The sequence below is a fragment of the Capricornis sumatraensis genome, chromosome 3 (assembly GCF_032405125.1).
Source record: "Capricornis sumatraensis isolate serow.1 chromosome 3, serow.2, whole genome shotgun sequence".
Classification (NCBI taxonomy): Eukaryota; Metazoa; Chordata; class Mammalia; order Artiodactyla; family Bovidae; genus Capricornis; species Capricornis sumatraensis.
Genome location: NC_091071.1, coordinates 17204959 through 17224742, shown reverse-complemented (window position 1 = coordinate 17224742; position 19784 = coordinate 17204959). Strand labels below are relative to the sequence as shown.

The following is a 19784-nucleotide window of genomic DNA, read 5'->3' as shown; positions in this document are numbered from 1 at the left end:
AGAACAGTGCCTGGTGTGCAGTAAGCACTGTGTATTTGTTAAGCAAATAAATGAATCCCATTGGATGGCATTGAGTCTACCCACCCATTTTACAGGTAAGAAAACCAAGACTCAGAGATGTGCACAGTAGCCTTGCCTAAGGTTGTATATCTAGGAATGATAGATGGAGGGATTCGAACCTGCTTTCCTTCCCAACCTGTGTCCTTTCCCATCATGCCAGTCTGCTGGGGTGGCTGAAAGGGACATCTTTGGGAGCATTCCTTAGGGCTACAGACATGCTCAGAATTGTTTGACCAGATTTCCTTTGGCTAGAAGAGTGGATGATGGCTTGCCTAGATGTTGTCCAAACTTGCCCCATTAAGAAAGTGGATGGGGTAACCCCAGTGGAGACGGGGGGTCCTGGAGAGACCAGGGGACCTGGCATCTGATGGACTGTATTCCCTATTGCCTTGCTTCTCTGAGCCTGAGGCAGAGAGAAGGGCACAGGTTTAAAGTCAGGAGCCCCAGATTCAATTGTGAACTTGCTCTTCCTGTCTGTGGGATCTGGAGGAAGTTGCTTAACCTCTCAGCCTCAGTTTGCTTGTCAGTAAAATGGGTATTTGGAGGAGGGAGGGGCAGCATTTGTGAGATGATTTTTTGGAGAGACCTGGCTCCGTGATTGCTGTTTCTCTCCCCAGTGAGGACAGAGTCACTTCTTCACATCCAGCTCCCGACTTCCTCATTCATTTCTTCTTTGGATATTTATTGAGCACCTGTGTGCCAGGCAGGGCTTCCCAGATATTTTTGCCTGGAGAATCCCCTGGACAGAGGAGCCTGGTGGGCTACCCAGTCCATAGGGTCACAAAGAGTCGGATACGACTGAAGCGACTTAGTCATACACACGCACATGCCAGGCAAGGTGCCAGAGGACGGGCACAGAGTCCCTGTCCTCCAGGGACTTGACTTCGAGTTGTGAAAACAAGCAGTACACAAACACACGCACAGAGCTACACTCCTTATCTAGCATTCGAAATCCACAAGCTCCGAAAACCGGAAGTGTTCTCATCACTCAGATGGAAGCTAGACCTGACATGAACTACACATGAGGCTGTTTGGAGTCTTCATTTCTTTCCTGAGGTGTGAAGGCTCGTGTGTCTTGCTGCAGAGATGCACATGTGATTGATCACAGGGTGCTCCTTGGGCCCCGTGGGCGGCAGGGATCGTTATGACGGGCGGTATATTTTATACAAGATGACCTTTCTCTAATCTGAGTAATTCAGAATTTGGAAACACGCCTGGGCTGCAGGAGGTCATGTCTTCTGCAGTATCGTGTCATGTCCCATAGCGACAGTGCTCAGAAGAAAGTAGAGCAGGATGCGGGCGGAGTTGGGGAGCCTCTCTGAGAAGGGACATTTAGAAGGGCAAGGGGCCCTGGAGGAGCAGGCCAGATGGAGGAAACCACAGAGGATGCTAGAACAGGTCTTGTCCAGCCCACCGGCCCCACTTCCGGGCCTGCTGCTTGCCCCCGCTCTGGGTGCACTGTTCTACGTGCACACATCTGTGCCTTTCCAAGAAGTGGTGATGCCTCTGAGGTTTCGGGTTTGCCTCCAACTGACTCATTCTCATTCTTGGGGCCCCCTCAGGGCTCCTCACCTCCTCGTTGGTACTTAAATCCAGGTCTTTACCAAAGCAGGCGTGGGAGCTCTGACTCACTGGGCAGGCTCACCCTCTGAGCTGGTATCTGAGTCCCCCTCCTTCTCCCTCTAGGAGAGAGGGAGGAGACAGATCCTGGTGAAGGGAGGAGAAGCCTGGCCCTCCGGGGTTTGGTGGAACAGATTTCCTGAAAAGGAGGAGGTGTTCTGAGCAACAGGACCGCGAAGGGACCAACAGCCTCCGGCCTGCAGATCCTGTTTGCAAAGCTAAAAGTGACAGGCACGCACACTGTCTAACTCAGCAAGTGTGTGGAGGCTGTGGACACAGCAGCATCTGACACAGAAGCAAGGGTCCTTGTGGGGCTGGCTGTCTAGTGGAGGAGGTGACTTTTGAGCTAAGACCCAAGATAGAAACACAGGCAGATATCTGGGGAAGGAGCGATCCTGGCCGAAGGAACAGCAAGTGCAAAGGCCCTGAGGTGTGTCTGACTCAGCACAGGGAAGCTGATGTGGTTGGACGGAATTGAAACAACGCAAAGAAGGGAGGGGAGAGAGGTCAGGAAAGCCAGTGGGAGCCAGACACCTGCATTGCCTCATTCATCTTGTGCCGAAACTGTACAAGGTGGGAACTGCTCTTATCCTGATTTTACAGATATATAAAAAAAAGACAGGGCAGCAGATATAGTAACTTGTCTGGGGGTCACAAAGCTGTGAACCCGACAGCTCCAGGGTCCTCAGCTTTTACCACTGTGTTTAAGTACATCATGGAAACTATTCAAGTGCTAAAGGCCCACTGTCACCATCCACTGTTAGTGCTCACCTACATGGATCTGGTACTCAGATCCATGCTCAGTGACCTTTGTGCACGTGGTCAGGCCAGGCTCGAGATCACAGGTGATCCAATCATTGTGTAGATCATTTTACAGATGATTTTGCCAGCGAGCATCCTCCCCAGCATGGCAGACAGGGAGGGCACCTTAAAGCAGAGGGGGCACAGTGGGGGTGCAGGCAGTGGGGGACTGACTCCCCCATCAGGCCTCGTGGTACATGGAGGCAGGTAGACGCCTGGGTGTCTCCTCATTTCCCTGGGGAGGAAACTGAGGTTCAGGGAAGAGACTTAACCTGGTGACGCAACTCGGAAGTGGCAGAATCTGGTTTCAAATCTGGGGCTGGAAAAGTATGCAAAGTTTAACCACTATTCTGAGCTGTCCAGCCCACGGAGCAGAGTTTAAAAGAACTAGGTTTCTTGGTTAGAAATAAGGGAGTGTAGTCACCAAGGACTGTTTTGGAGAACTGTGAAAGGCCTGAGGGTTTCCAGAAACAGCCAGAAAAGTGTTTTGTCTTTTTAAAAGAGGAAATGGAACTTCTCCGGAGAGGGAGAGGAGGGATGCCAGCCCTCCACGCCTGCAGACCGACCCCCACCCCTGGCCTCCCAGCAGTCTTGCTTCTGGGGAGTAGGCCTTCTAAAAGCCAGATTCCTGCTGTTGGACAGCTCTAACTAGGAGAAGATGTTTCCTGGGAGTTAGCCAGTTCAGCTTTCCAGGAGCTTTCACTTTCTAGCTTTAGTTCTGTTCCTTGGAGGTTGTAGGCATTGCCCTCCAATCCAGCCCAATGGTTTTCTTTTTCTTTTTTAAAAATATTTATGCATTTATTTATTTGGCTGCACCAGGTCTTAATTGTGGCATGTGGGATCTAGTTCCCTGATAGGGGATCAAACCTGGGCCCCCTGCATGGGGAGGATGGAGTCTTAGCCACTGGACCACCAGGGAAGCCCCCTTAATGGTTCTCTCCTTCAGACAACACAGCCATAATTCATTGTCATTCTTCCTGTTCAGTCTGGCTTTGTACATGATCCAGTTGGTCGGAGCCCCACGTAAAAACCATTGCCTCTCCCAAAGCCTTCCCCAGTCAGAAAGGAGGGAGACTATCACCTCCTTGGTCTGGAACCCACACCTCTGTTGATACCACCTGCTTTGTAGTGGCCACATCCCCCTTGGGGCTGGTATTGGATTTGTCAGCTAAATCCTCCAGAATTCCCTTCTACTGTTTAGTCACTGAGTAGTGACCGACTCTTTTGCTACCCTATGGACTGTATAGCCCACCAGGCTCCTCTGTCCCTCAGATTTCTCAGACAAGGATACTGGAGTGGATTGCCATTTCCTTCTCCAGGGGATCTTCCCAACCCAGGGATCGAACCTGGGTCTCCTGCATTGTAGGCAGATTGTTTACCTCTGAGCCACCCAGGAAGCCCCTCTTCTACATGAGCTGCTGTCAATAAGGGTTTCTTCCATTCTGAGACTCCTTGTTTGTGGCTAACAGTTGTTCTCAGTTTTTCTTGTTCCCTAATAAATCCACCTCAGGCTATAATTTTTTTCTAAGTACTGCTATGACTTTATTCCACAGTTCTTGTTACATAAAATCATTCACTACTAAAATAGTTGATAATTTCTTTTTTGATTAAAAATTGTTATATGCTTTATGGTCTTTTAAGGTGGATGGAATTTTAAAGTTATATTTTGATTATTGATTTCTATGGAGAGTGGTCAATATCTGTAGCTTCTGTGATCTCAGTGATGGAGAATTTGTTGAGATCTTCTTTGTAGGATTTTCTGATCAGTCTTTCTGTCTGTTCCTCTTGTCACTGAAAAGATGTGTATTTCTGGCTGGGTGTAAAGTTATAAAACTATGTCTATCTAGGTCATGTTTACGAATTATATCGTTTGTATTTTTCATGTTTTTTATGTAGCTTTCTCTACCTGCTTCATCTCCCACCATAACAGGAGTTCTGTTCATTTTCCCTTGACCTGCCCTCAGCTTTTTGTGTCATTTAAAAGATATTTATTTATTTAGCTATCTCAAGTTTTAGCTCTTTCATCCCAGCACAAGCACACAGGCTCTCTAGTTGTGGCATGCAGGCTCAGTGATTGCGGCACACAGACTTAGTTGCTCCAAGACATGTGGGATCTTAGTTCCCTGACTGGGATTCAGGCCACTTCAAGGTGGATTCTTAACCACTGGACCACCAGGGAAGCCCTTGGTTTTTTGCTTCGTTTTTGGAAGCTCTGTTTTCTGGTGCATTTAAATAGAATGTATGAATAGAAGAGGGTTCATGACTTTTACACCTTCTTGGTGAGTTGCTCCTTTTATCAATATAAAACAGCTACCTTTCTCTCTTTTAATAATACTTTGATGCCTTGAATTCCATTTTATTCAGTATTAAGAGGACTCAATGGTAAAGAATCCACCTGCCGATGCAGGAGACACGTGTTTGATCCTTGGGTTGGGAAGATTCCCTGGAGAAGGAAATGGAGAAGGAAACCTACTCCAGTATTCTTGCCTGGGAAATCCCATGGACACAGGAGCCTGGCGGGCTACAGTCTGTGGGGACGCAAAAGAGTCAGACACGACTTGGTGACTAAACAACAACAAAGAGCAGCAACAGCAATAATATTTCTATACCTGTTATCTCTACTTGCTTTTTCCTTAACTAATTTTCCAATTATTTTCTTTTCTTCCCCTCTAAAGTTGTAGGACTTTTCTTTGACGCTGCTCTGGTACCCAGATGAGTTTCTTTTTTACAAAAAGCAAAACAAAACTTGCATCTTCGTCTCAGCTCTGCAACTCACTTGCTCTGTAATCTTGGGCAAGTCATTTTCCCTCTCTGGGCTTCAATTTCCTAAACCATAAAATGGGGATATGACTTGCTTTGCCCCTCTCTAGGGTTTTTGTGAAAATAATAACAGAGTGAATATGAAAGACCTCGTAAACATATCTGTACTCATATTAGTCACGGAGTGTCAATATTGGCCGTTGTTCTGGGCAGTGAGAATGGCCTGGAGGGAGGAACTCACCCACGATGAGGCAGCTGACAGCTTCAGTTTCGCAGGCATTGGTTGGCTGCGTCCCGTGTTTGCAAAGAGACATGATGAGTAAGCCACAATCCTTGCCCTGGAGGACTTTTAGCCTGGAAAAACAGAGAAATGACAGGCATGTTTCACCCTTTATGAGAATGGAGAGGATATTGGGACAGAGAGACTGGCAGAGCTCTGAAGTGAGCAGAGGAAAGAGTAGGGTTTGACCAGGAACTTCCTGAGGGTGCGTAGGTGGAGGGCACCGGGAGGCAGAGGAAATGGCCCAAGGGAAGTGGGGAATCCGTGGCACACTGGGGGACAGTGGGGCAGGGCGGGGAAGCTGTAAAGACTGTTCTTTGACCTCCCCTTGCCTGCCCCCGCGGAGGAGGAAGGCAGTGGGGCTTGCAAAATTTTGGAATTCCTCACTGAAAAAGTGTTGTGGCTCAGCCACGTAAGAGCAAGCAGTGATGGCGTGCCTCTAGCCCTGCTTCCTCTCATCACCATAACAACTGCATCCCAGAGGGACAGAAGGAAGAGAACATTTAGGGGTGCTGGAACTTAGGGAAGGTGCAGGGGGTCTCACCTGTTGCTCCTTTCCTCTTGTTGGGGGTCCTGGCATCTCAGGACACTCACCGCCCTGTGCCCACCCCACCCCCCCACCCCCTGCAAGAGGACATCAGCTGGTGGTTGTAAGCCAAAGGGGATCACAAATGTAGTGTGTGGTTTTTAAAAATCAAAGTAATATACATAAAAATCTGGATTTCTAGCTTCTTGTGGAAAATCGAGAGTCCTAGCGATGCCTAGGCCTTCACGTATGTGGTGCAAAGCAGAGTGGTGGGCGGCTTCCTGTTAGGGCTGGACATGCGCTCTCCACTGTCCCCTCTCTACTCTGAGGCCATGTGTCTGAAGTCTCTTAGATGTTTGAGTTGACGCTGAGGGAGGTGACTCTCCATGGCCACGAGGGGTGGCTGGAAGCTGCCCCCAGAGGGAGTGAGTGCCCCGTCTTCGGGGGCAAGTAGCTAGCTAGAGTGTTGATGGCGCTGTGCAAAGGTCTAGAGGGACCTGCAGTCTTACCAACTGTGGACTCCAGAGTCTTTGGGGATCCACCAGCCCTGAGAACTGGCTGTTCCGGGACCTTCGCTGACATACCCTGATCGCCTCATGCACTCTCCTCTGCTCTCTTCCTTTCCGTCTCATCCATCTTTTTTTTTTCTTTTCCTTTTTATTGCAATGTACATGCAGGCAAAGGCCCAGCTTCACAAAGTAAACACGAGCACGTATAACCTGATAAGAAACGAAGCATGACCAGCACCTCCCACAGAAGTTTCTCTCCCGCCCACCCTCTCCCAGGACACTCTCCCAGCCACTAACCCCAAGATTGGTCTGTCTCCTTTTGGACTTTTTCTGAATGGAGCGCGTATCGCCCTTCCAAGCCCAGCCTCCTTCGCTCAGCTTGTGCTCTGAGACCCCATCTGGGTGTCACGCCATTTGCTGTGTACTCAGGGTTGCAGAGTGGTCACTAGGTGCTGGGAGACGAGCTCTGTCACCTGTCCTGTCAGCTCTGCCCCAGGCCTCTCTGCCCAGCCATGCCAGCCATGGTCCCTTTGCCCCTCCTCAACCACCCCAGGAGGCAAAGTGGTCCTGTTCTCATTTCACAGGTAAGGAGACCGGGGCTCCGCGGTCGGTCTCCAAGGACCCCAGCTTGCCAAGGTCTCCCAGCCAGTTGGTGCCGAGCCCACGCTCAGAGTTAAGCTTCCGTGTCTTAGGTGCCCTGGGGTCCCTGCCCACGTGGGTCACCCCACATGACTGACGGGTGTCCCTGACCGGGCCAAGAATGATAAGGGGTGAGACAACAGAAAGAACTCCAAGGAGAGCCCCACCCCAGCCCCGCCTGTCTGCAGACCGTGAGCAGGGAGCATTTATCTGTGCTGGCCTGTCAGGTTTGCCTAGGGGACAAAGTCCTGGTCACTGTTAAGACATGCTCCTTGCAAGGGCTAGGCAAACAGAGTGTGTGTGCGTGTGTGCGCTCAGCCATTTCCACTGTGATCCCATGGACTGTAGCCTGCCAGGCTCCTCTGTCCATGGGACTCTCCAGGCAAGAATACTGGAGTGGGTTGCAATTTCTACCCCAGGGGATCTTCCTGACCCAGGATCGAACCCACGTCCCTTGTGTCTCCTGCATTGACTGGCAAATTCTTCACTGCTACACCACCTGGGAATCCTGGGCAAACAGTGGTGGAAGCCAAATTCTAGCTCATCACTTCCTTGGGACTGTTATTGAACCCCTCCGAGCCTCGGTTTCTTCTTCTGTGCAAGGGAGGTTTGACCACATGTTCCACACGAGGCTTGCTGGGAGAAGCAAGCAGAGTGGTCTATAAAAAGGGTGAGTTTATGGCTGCTTCCCCTGGACCAGATGCTGTGCTGTGACTCGGAAGATCCGGGTTCACTTCCCAGGCCCACTGCTGACTAGCTGTGCATCCTCAGGCAGGTTTCTGAACCTCTCTGGGCCTCAGTTTCCCTTGTCTACAAAGGGAATGATAATACTTGCACCTTCGGCTGGGGAAGAGGGGTGGGCCCTATGGGCAGAGGGGCCCAGGGCCTGATCTCTAAAGACTCAAGGAACTGGGGAAAATCATGGTGACTTCTGGTGACCTTAGGAAGGAGGCACAGCAGGAGCCGTGACTATCACTAAGACGGCCAAAATCTAATCAGCATCTGGAGCTCCAGACATCTTGTATCTGTGTCTCAGGGCAGTGAGCACTCATTATGATAATGCGCCAATTACCAGCTCTTGGGAGGTCAGCCCCTTCCCCCCTCCCCGCGCCGGGGTGGCTAAGATCCGTGTGGTGCCTGTATCGGGGTATTCAAGGAGACTCTGAGCCCAGATTGGTCAGTGCTATCCAGCAGAGAGAGGCAGAAAACACCAGTTCTGGGAGTTGTATCCCTGCCTCCATCAGGGTTGGCTGGCCAGACCTCACTGCACACAGCCAGGGGGCATTCGTCCATTCATTCTTCCATTCAGCAAATATCTATGGAACCCCCCCAACCCCTGCTGTGTGCCAGGCCCTGTGCTAGGCTGTAGGGCTATAGCACCGAATAGGGTGGGCGTAGCCTCTGGCCTTGTAGGAGCTGGCTTTCTCTGGGGGGTTGACAGTGCACAGCAGGCGTGTGTGAGTGATAAGCTACGAGGAATAAGTGTAGGCAGAAACACGAAGCAGGAGAAGGGCTTGTAGAGTGATAGAGGCTGGCCGCTGGGCCTCAGCAGGCGATGTCTGCACGCGGGTCCCTGAGGCTCAGCTTCCTTCCTGGGGGCTCTGGTACCTTCTGAGGATGGGCGTGGCTTCCAGGATGCTAGGTGGAGTCACCCAGATGCCTCTCCTGTGGACACTTGCTCTCAACGTGTCCACAGCCAACCTGAGTGCCCGCGTTGCCATAAAGTGGTTGTTGGAGTAGGGTGCCAGCCCGTCCCTGAGATGGTGACCCTCACTCTGGGAGTCTGGCCCAAGCGAGTCCCATGAAGGAGGTCCACAGCCCCCAGCCCTCTCCTGCCCCTCAGACGCGGCTGTGTCTCACTCTGCACAGCAAATCCTGGGCTTGAGCCACAGCTGATGACCCACAAACCTGTCTCCTCCAGTGTGAGCCTTCTCTCTGAGCTCCAGGCTGCTAGGACATACTGCCTCCTGGGTCCATCACCCATTTGGACTCACCAAGTCCACAGTGCCTCAAAGCATGTGGTCTTCCCCAGCAAGACCACGCCCCTTCCCGGCATCCCGCCACCATCCACCCATCCGCCCGTGCCCCAGCCCAAGGCCACCAGCCGCTCCCAGCTCCCAGCCACTAAGCATCACCAGGCTCTGCCACGTCCGCCTCCCAGACAGAGCTGGTGCTGCGTGTCCTTCTGCGGCTCCGGCAGTACCCGCTCCTCTGTCAGCTGCTCCTGCGGTCACTCACACACAGGTCAGAGTGAGCTTTCTGGAAAGCAGCTCCCCTCCTGCTTGATAGCCTTCAGTGGCTCCCTATTGCCTTGGGGACAAGGTCTGAATTGCTTACCAACCCTGGTAGACAGTGTTGTCCTCCAGCCCTGGTGATTTCACTGCTCTCATCCTCTGTGACCCTTACCCATCGCTGCAGCCCAGGCCCTGTCTTGTGGGATGGGAAATGGACCACACCCTCCTTCTTTTAGGCTCCTTCAGAAACTGTAAAATGGGTTTCATCATTGTATTCATCTCACAGGGGTCCTTAAGCATCCTTGATCAGCGCCCGGCACTAAGGAAGCACTGTATCAGTGTAAAAACGGGAATAAAGTCGAGTACACATGCTCATTTGTGGAGTTCCTGCTCTGTGCCGGACGCTGGGCTAGGTGTCTCCTTACAGAGGTGAAGCAGGTTCCCTGCCCTGGTGGGGCCATGTGCCTTCTGGGGCACGTTCTTCCTTCCTCTCCACACACCGCCACCCCTCCCCGGGGGAGTCTTGGTCATTTACCCACCCCGCTCGCCCCCACTGACCCGGTGGGACCAGGGGGACCTTCCCGGTCCCTCAGCACTGACAGCTCCATCCTCACAGCCTCCTACGTATCTGATGATGGCTGACCTCAGTCCACTCCATCTTGGTGGGTGGCACCTCCATCCTTCCAATGGCTCAGGCCAAAGCCCTCAGGGTCATTTTATAAAAACTGTCTATTTATTTTGTACTGACTGTGCTGGGTCTTTGTTGCTGCACTCAGAGGCTCCTCTCTGTGGTGGTCTGTCTTGTTGCAGAATGTGGGCTTCAGTAGTTTGTGGCACACGGGCTTAGCTGCCCTGCAGCTTTGTGGGGTCTTCCCGGACCAGGGATCAACCTCAAGTCCCCTGCGTTGGGAGATGGATTCTTAAGCACTGTGACCACCAGGGAAGTCCCTCAGAATCATCATTTTTACTCCTTCTAATCCCCTTTTCTCTGCCCCAGCCCTCAAACTCCATTCTGTCAGCAAAGCCTGTTGACTCTACCTTCAAATCAGATCTAGAATTTAACCCATTCTTACCTCTTCTTCCCTACAACCCTGGCACACCTGGCACCTAGTACCTGGGCTAGTCCAGTGGCCTCCTCATGGGGTTCTGCTTCTGCCCTTGACCCCCCAGGCCAGAGGGAGCCTTTGATAGTCTCACCTCTGTGCCCCAGATCCTCCAGTAACTTTTCTTCTGGCTCCAATATTTGTTAAAGGCAAGGAGGAGGAAATGAATGTGTGATGAATGTCTTTTCCACATCTGTAGTAGCTGGCAGATAGTGAGTGCTAAGAAAGCACCTGCAATGAGAATACATGGGGCAGGACTTCCGTGGTAGCATAGTGGGTAAGAATCTGCCTGCCAGTGCAGGGGAGGCAGGTTCAATCCCCGGTCCGGGAAGATTCCACATGCCGCGGAGCAACTAAGCGCAGGTGCACAGGTACTGAAGCCCACACACGTACACCCCGTGTCCCGCAACAGAGAGAAGCCACTGCAGTGAGACGCCCACACACCACCATGAGGAGCAGCCCCTGCTTGCTGCAACTAGAGAAGGCCCCAGAGCAGCAGCGAAGACTCAGTGCAACCAAAAATAAATAAAAATGAAAAAGAAAAGAATACATGGGTCACTAGTGAGTGGGTGAGGGCGGGAGCACACAGTAGGCACACGGGGAGCCTAGCAAGGCCTGGAGCACACAGTAGGTACACGGGGAGCCTGGTGAGGCCTGCAGCACACAGTAGGTACATTAGGTACATGGGGAGCCTGGTTAGGACATCAGCACACAGTAGGCACACAGGGAGCCTGGTGAGGCCTGCAGCACACAGTAGGTACACGGGGAGCCTGGCAGGCTCTTGGGTGAGGTGGTTCTTGCTCCTGGTGGTGGCAGAAACAGCCCTCCCCCAGCCCACCCTCCCCTCCCTTCTCGGGTTGGGAGTGGGGCAGGCAGGCAGAGCCCAGGCCATCTTGGGGCTCTGGCCTGGCCAGCCTCTGTTTTGGGTGGGGCAGCTGATGTGGCCACTGGTTCCGGGAACCCTCGCTGGGCAGCAGTTCTGGGAAGGCTGTGTCTTCCCTTCCCTCCTGGCCCCCTGCCAGACCAGCTCAGCTGCCCCGGAGAGCAAGGGAAGCTGCAGGCCGGCTTCAGACGGTGCAGTTTCAGGGGTCAGTAACTCCCAGGGGAGGTATCCCCTGCGGCCCTGCTGTCCTGGGCTCCCTCTCCACGTGCCTCTTGTCACGGGGCTGGCTGCATCCTGTCCACTGATCCACCCCCTCCACCGCCACCCCTCCCTTCACTCGGGTCTGCAGCCAAGAGAGGGAAGAGGAGTAGGAGGCCTGTGCACCCTGCTGGGCTCAGGCCAGCCCCAGCGGGTCGCTTCCATACCCCTGCTGGCTTCAGACATTTCAGGACTCACTGCTCATCTCCTCCCAGATCAAAAGAGTAAGGTAAGCGTGTCTCCCGCCGCCGGCACACTCTGGGTGCTTCTGCTCTCTCCTTGGCTCAGGCTTCCCCCAGCTCTGCTGCTTCCTGACTCTGTGACCTTGGCTTTGTCGCTTGCCCTCTTGAGGCTTCAGGTTTCCTCTCTGGCCAGTGGAATTGGTAACGCCGCATGCCAGGGCTTCAGGAACTATGTGCCTAGAGGCAGCGGTTAGGTGCATGGGCTCTGGAGTGAGATTGCCTGGGTTCAGATCCTAGCTCTCTGCCCATAAGCAAGTGTGCTGTCCTCTCTGTGCCTCTGTGGCCTCATCATTATAATGGGGATTGGTGGGATGGGAAGAGAGATAGGAGGGAGGTTCAAGAGGGAGAGGACGTATGTATGCCTATGGCTGACTCATGTTGAGGTTTGATAGAAAACAACAAAATTCAGTAAAGCAGTTATTCTTCAATTAAAAAATAAAATAAATTTTAAAAATTAAAATGAAACCAAAAAAATAAGAAAAAAGAACATAGCTGAATTTAGTAGAAAATGACCAAAGTAAATGTCATTCAAATAAGAAATAACATAAAAAGATTTTTTTTAAAAACTAGGGATTTTAACAGTACTTGTGAGAACTAAATTGCTCAATATGTTATAGGCACTTAGAACCAAGTCCTGCAAGCACATGATAAGCATTATATATGCACAGCAATTGGAATGAGCAAAGGCTTGATACATACTCCATGTTTAAAAGATTATTGTCTTCACTGTGGTTGAATTTTAATCAACATTTCCTAGATGTTTCATGAGCACGTGACTGTGTACACGTCAGGCATTGTTTAGACTCAGGGGACAAAGCAATAACCACAGCTGTTTTTCTCAAAGAGATGTTTGTTTTATTGATTTGTAAGACCACTTTATATATGAAGGCCCTTCACTTTCTAGAATGCAGATTGCTACTATTTTGCTAATCTTTTGCTTGCTTGCTTTTTTTCTTCATGGTGTGTTTTGATCTGGGAAAGTTGAAAGCATTTTTGTCACCAAAGCCTTGTGTCTTTGCCATCCACATCCTGAAATAAAATAAACATTCACACATATAACCTCAGTGATATGATTAGAGATGGTGATAAGTATATGACAGAAATAAACAAGGTGCCTAGATAAGAAGTAACAAAGGAGCCCTCGTTGCATGCTATTTCCTGATATATAGGCTGCGAAGGAGGAAAGAGACAGGAGTGTATCAGTGTTCAGAAGGCCACTGGGATGAAAGGCTCTTGGGGAAAGAGGGCAGGAATAAGAGGGAATGCTACTGGGGTCTCAGGACCCAGATCATTAGACGGATTTGGGTGGTTTGGGATTTTTGTGTGTGTGCATTTTCTTAAACTTTTAATTTTATGGTAATTATTATAAGAATGAGGGCTTCCCTGGTGACTCAGAAGGTAAAGAATCTGCCTACAATGCGGGAGACCTGGGCTCGATCCCTGGCTTGGGAAGATCCCCTGGAGAAGGGCATGGCAACCCACTCCACTATTCTTGCCTAGGAAATCCCCATGTACAGCGGAGCCTGGCAGGCTACCATCCATGGGGTCTCAAAGAGTTAGACATGACTGAGCAACTAAGCAACAACACAGCAAAATTGTAAGAATTCATCCACACAGTTGTAAGAAATAATACAGAAAGGTCCCTTATACTCTTTCCGCGAAAGGTAATCATGTCTTACAAAACCGTAGTTCAGTATCACAACCACGATATTGACATTGATAGAATCCCCTGCTCGTCCTCAGATAGCCCCTGTTGTGCTTGCACTTGTCTGAATGTGTTTACAGGCAAGCGCGCACACACATGTTCTTTGTATTCATTTTGTTAGCCTGACTCTTACTCATTTAACCTTATCACATGCACAGGTTTTTGTCTCCACAACCGCAGTGAGACACAGAACAGTCCTTTCCTCTCGAGGATCCCTGTGTTGCCCTTTTATAGCCACACCTCTCTTCCTCCCTCCTTCCCTGCCACCCCCTCCCGCTGCCACTGGCAGCCACTCATCTATTCACCATTTCCATAATTTGATCATTTCAAGAATGTTACATAAACGGAATCACACAGCGTATACCCTTTTGGATTGGCTGTTTGCATTCCGGGGTTTGGATGTGACGCTGAGTCAGGGATGCTGTTCTTGGATGAGCTGTGAACCCTTGGCGCTCTGTGGCCTCCTCCCCCGCCCGAGGGAAGATATCTTTCAGGAGCCAGAGGCCAGTGAAGTGAGCAGATCATGGCCTGGTTTCCAATTTTAAAATGACTCTGGCTGCAACATGGGGTGCAAGATGGCAACATGGGGTGCAAGATGGGGTGACTCATGTTTGTAGTAACTGCTCACTGCCCCCTCCACCCCTGGCTTCCCCTTATTCCATTGTTCTCCCTACCTCCAAACTAGGTTTTGGGAAAAATCTTGACATGACCCTGTTCAAAGATTCTCAAACACTGCTCATGGCCTACAGGAGGGCCTTTGACCTGGAGTCCTTACTTGGGCTTCAGTAAGCTCAAGTGGGCTTCCCTGGTGGTTCAGTGGTAAAGAACCCACCTATCAGTACAGGAGACACAGGAGATGTGAGTTCGATCCCTGGGTTGGGAAGATGGCAACCCACTCCAATATTCTTGCCTGGAGAATCCCATGGACCAAGGAGCCTGGCGGGCTATGGTCCATAGGGTCACAAGCAGTTGGACACAACTGAAGTGACTTAGCACCCATGCAGGCAAGCTCAAGTAACCTCTGTGTGAACCACTAAGATGGAATGCAAAATTAAATGTTTGCACTTTTCTAGGAAAAGATCTTGGAGTTTGCAACGGATGTTTACATGGGCCAGTGACCTCCAAAGCTTTGAGGACTCTGGCGTCTAAACACCTATAGTGGTTAAGAGCCAGCAAAGGCTCTGGATCCTGACTTCCCCTGTTCAGATCCCAGGACTGTCACCTTTCTGTAACCTCAGAGAAGTCATCAAACTTTTCTGAGCCTTAGTTTCCTCATGTGAAAATGGGAAAAAAATAATAGTACCTACTTGATAGGGCTGTTTTAAATATTGAATGCTCAAACTACCGCACAATTGCACTCATCTCACATGCTAGTAAATTAATGCTCAAAATTCTCCAAGCCAGGCTTCAACAGTATCTGAACCAAGAACTTCGAGATGTACAAACTGGTTTTAGAAAAGGCAGAGGAAACAGAAATCAAATTGCTGACATCTGTTGGATTATCAAAAAAGCAAGAGGGTTCCAGAAAAACATCTATTTCTGCTTTATTGACTATGCCAAAGCCTTTGACTGTGTGGATCACCACAAACTGTGGAAAATTCTTAAAGAGATAGGAATACCAGACCACCTGACCTGCCTCTTGAGAAACCTGTATGCAGGTCAGGAAGCAACAGTTAGAACTGGACATGGAACAACAGACGGGTTCCAAATAGGGAAAGGAGTACATCAAGGTTGTATATTGTCACCCTGCTTATTTAACTTATATGCAGAGCACATCTTGAGAAACACTGGGCTGGATGAAGCACAAGCCAGAATCAAGATTGCCGGGAGAAATCAATAACCTCAGATATGCAGATGACACCACCCTTATGGCAGAAAGCGAAGAAGAACTAAAGAGCCTCTTGATGAAAGTGAAAGAGGAGAGTGAAAAAGTTGGCTTAAAGCTCAACATTCAGAAAACAAAGATCATGGCATCTGGTCCCATCACTTCATGGGAAATAGATGGGGAAACAATGGAAACAGTGACAGACTTTATTTTCTTGGGCTCCAAAATCACTGCAGATGGTGACTGCAGCCATGAAATGAAAAGACGCTTACCGCTTGGAAGAAAAGTTATGACCAACCTAGATAGCATATTTAAAAGCAGAGACATTACTTTGCCAACAAAGGTCCGTCTAGTCAAAGCTATGGTTTTTCCAGTAGTCATGTATGAATGTGAGAGTTGGACTATAAAGAAAGCTGAGCACTGAAGAACTAATGCTTTTAAACTGTGGTGTTGGAGACGACTCTTGAGAGTCCCTTGGACTGCAAGGAGATCCAACCAGTCCATCCTAAAGGAAATCAGTCCTGAATATTCATTGGAAGGACTGATGTTGAAATTGAAACTCCAATACTTTGGCTACCTGATGTGAAGAACTGACTGATTTGAAAAGACTCTGATGCTGGGAAAGATTGAAGGTGGGAGGAGAAGGGGATGACAGAGGATGAGATGGTTGGATGGCATCACTGACTCAATGGACGTGAGTTTGAATAAACTCTGGGAGTTGGTGATGGACAGGGAGGACTGGCGTACTGCAGTCCATGGGGTCGCAGAGAGTCAGATATGACTGAGTAACTGAACTGAACTGAATTGAATATATATATATATATATAATGTTTAGGGCTTCCCTGGTGGCTCAGTAAAGAATCTGCCTGCATTGCAGGATCCCCAGGTTCAATCCCTGGGTCAGGAAGATCCCCTGGAGAAGGGAATAGCTACCCACTCCAGGAAACTTGGCTTGTTTAAATATTAGGGTAAATATTGAAGGTTTGTTGACTGCATAATGAGGCTGCAGGCAATGGGAGCACAGAGCCCTTTAGGGAAGGGCCTGCTAGATCCTCTGGGGTTTTCGGGCCCTATCTGTGTCAGTTGTCATCCTCTCGACAAGCTTCAAGTCAGCAGGATTCCTTCCAAAGGGAGGCACCTCCCTGGACATGGCTCTCACATTTCTGTTAATATGGCTTTAGCTGGAAGGACTCTTTTGATTATTGAATTAACCTATGTAAAAAGTTTAGAAGGAAGCAGAATAACCAGCTCTTCCTGGCTCATTTCATTCCATCTTGTTGGGTTCAGTCTGTGATTCTAGGAGAAGTTGAAGGAGTTGGTATATTGGAAAGTACCTGGGCTCAGAAGCCAGCAGACCTGGATTCTGACCCTTGCCCTGCCCTCTCTCTAGCTGTGGTATCTGATGGGCAAGTTATTTGACCTCTCTGGCCTCAGTTCCCTTAGGAAGAAAGTGGGAATAACAACCCATCTTGCAGGGCTCTCCGGCTGAGTCAGTAAAGTAATAACTCTCGTGCACTTGGCAAAAGGTCAAGTGAATACTTGACAAGCAAGGTTCTGTTTACACAAATGCTTGGTTAGGATAAAGAAGCTGTTTCCAGCAGTCAGGCTCTGCTCAGAAATGACCTGAGAGTGAGCACCGCGTCCAAGGAGGAGTACAAGCAGAAACTGGACGGCAGCGTGTGATAAGTGGAGTATTGGCAGGGACCCCTGTTCGGGTCGGCATTTGGACTGGGCAGGCCACCGTGATACCCCTCCAACCCCAATCTCAGGAATACCACAATGGAGGGTGGGGGCTTGAAATTATTTCCTCTTACCTTGATTGCTTGCTAATTCTTCCTTTTCATTCCTTTTCTTCTCTGCACCTTTGCCTTTCATTCCCTGTGATGTTCAGAGAGCCCTTGTTGCCACCACATCTGTGCCGTGTGAAGACGTGCACACCACATCTTGCGTTTTCCCCTGAGATGCAACACCCGCTGTCCCTGTGAAACCAGTGGGTGTGCGTATGTGGGTGTGTGTGTGAACATACATACGTCTGGATGTGCCCTCCATAAGAGATCAAAGGTAACACCCTGCCCGCTGTGCATGTCATAGTTCGGTCTTCCCTGAGAGGGGCTTGCTTTGCTCTCCCACACCATCTTAGGGGACTTCACCACGTTAGCTAGCCTTCTGCTGTGTGACCCTGGACATGCGTCTTGACCTCTCTGTTTCTCTTCATTCAGAATTTGGACTGGAGTAACCCCTTTGCCATCTCTGCCGCAGGATGCTGTGGATCTCTGGTCTTACGAGAGGGAAGATTATGCAGACTAGGCAGAGGAAACCAGCATCACAGCCCTACCACCCCACTCCCATCCCTCCTTCCTTGGTCTTCACGGCAGCTCTGCCAGGAAGGCCAGTTGGGACTTAAGGTGGATACCAAGTCTCCCCTAGGGAAAGTTTTCCAGCCCTGTGCTGAGCCCATCAGAGGTGCCAGATCATGTCCAAAGTGAATTCATTTGACAGACTTTCCTGAGCACATGCTTTGTACATGCTTTCCTAGCACAGGCATTGTCCTAGGTACTAGGAGCTTGATTGTCCATGACACTCTTGTCTGGGCTCTTGGGATGATAGACACACAGTTGAAAGGAGAACGTCTCCCAGTTGCCTTACCTTTTGCCCCAGGACACTTTTTAAAGAGTACAGGCCACTTGCTATACAGACCATCCTTCAAGTAGGCTTGTCTGACATTTCCACATTTCCATGTGACTCGTGCACTGGGGACAGGACCCCAGGGAAGGGATGCTGTGGCCCTCCAAGAGCATTGTTTTCCAAAAGCTCATGACCTTGATTTGTCCCTGGCCATGTCAACACAGACCATTTGGTTAAGGTGGTATCTGCCAGGTTTCTGTGTATGAGGTTCTATACAATTATATATATATATATATATATATATATATATATATACACACACACACACACACACACACACATACATATATATATAAAGTACTGTACTGTATATAAAATATCTAAAGTTATAAAGTTAATTAATGGGGCTTCCCAGGTGGTGTTAGTGGTCAAGAACCTGGCTGTCAATGCAGAAGACCTAAGAGACGTGCTTCGATCCCTAGGTCAGGAAGATTCCCTGGAGGAGGGCATGGCAACCCACTCCAGTATTCTTGCCTGGAGAATCCCATGGACAGGGGAGCCTGGTGGGCTATAGTCCATGGGGTCCCAAAGAGTCGGACATGACTGAAGCGACTTAGCATGCATGCATAGTTTATTAATAAGTATTTGACTCATTAATTCATAATAATATGAGTTGTGGGGAGATACTTGGAGGCTGCTGTGGTGAAATAGAGCTGTCCATTCCCCCCACTTATTCATCTGTATCACTTTAGACTTCTGTACCCCTATTTTACCTCTAAAGGGTTACAGTTGGTTACTAAAAGATTCATTATGAGGTTCCAGTTTTGCCTGTTTTGGCCAGTGGGCAGCCATTCTAGCTGGCTCTGTCTTTTCGAGAGGTCATCATTCTCAGAGCCCGCCCTTACTGGCCCAAGAGTTCTAAGCTTTTCGTGTACTTTCCCTGCTCCTAGAGTCAGCTGTTTGTCGGAGGAGCTCTGGTTTCTGTCAGTGCAGAATAATATTTAGAAGCCAAGCCCTGGGCGCTGGGATGGCATGGTCCGCAGATGCATAAAAGGGCGTCGTCGGGGCAATTAGCAAAATGGAAATAGGGTCTGTGGGTTAGCTGGCATCTGTGTTAACTCCCTGCTTTTGATGGTCCTATTGTAGTTATATTGGTGACTCTCCTTGCTTTTCTTGATAAACTACTCGAGTATTAAGGGGTCGTTTATTCATTATGAATAAATGTATAAATAAATGCATGAGAGGGACACAAGAGAGTGAGCAAGAATGAATGAGGATAGGGAGAGGAAAAGCATGCGGGTGAGAATGAGTTCCTGGTGTGTTTGAAGAGTGGTGGCAGGAAGTGATGGTGTCCAGTGGGGCAGGAGTGCCTGTGTATGTGGGGGCCAGGTGGAGAGGAGGCGGGGCCAAGCACAGAGGGGCGGGGCCAAGCACAGAGGGAGGCGGAGCCAGGTGGAGTTGGAGATTTGGCCCCGCTGGGGAGGGATTTCAAGCAGGACAAAGTCACTGGAAAGCTTCCCACGGAGCTTGAGGGCCCTGGTGTGGTATTAGGCTCCCGACTTTGTGCCAGGTGCGGTAGGTACACAGCTGACTTCCTCTTTGCAACACACCTGTGAGGCTGATCTTAGTGTCTTTTCCACGGAGCAGTAAAAGGAGCCAAAACTCTGAAAGATAGGGTAACTCTCTTAATGGCGTGTGAACTCTGAAGCAGCCC

General features: G+C 49.8%; 1 protein-coding gene across 4 annotated transcripts in view; it reads left to right on the top strand.

Annotated features, from left to right (window-relative positions):
- The window catches only part of IL4R (interleukin 4 receptor), a 50040-nt gene that overhangs the window by 3228 nt on the left and 27028 nt on the right, over positions 1-19784 (top strand). Inside the window, exon 1 of one of the 4 annotated variants that reach the window (XM_068966974.1) lies at positions 11784-11897. The exons of 2 other annotated variants lie outside the window; for them this stretch is intronic. The gene's annotated coding sequence lies outside the window, so the exon portion shown is untranslated. Of the gene's footprint in view, positions 1-11783; positions 11903-19784 lie in introns of those variants that run through there. One more of the 4 variants, XM_068966973.1, reaches the window with a different exon arrangement.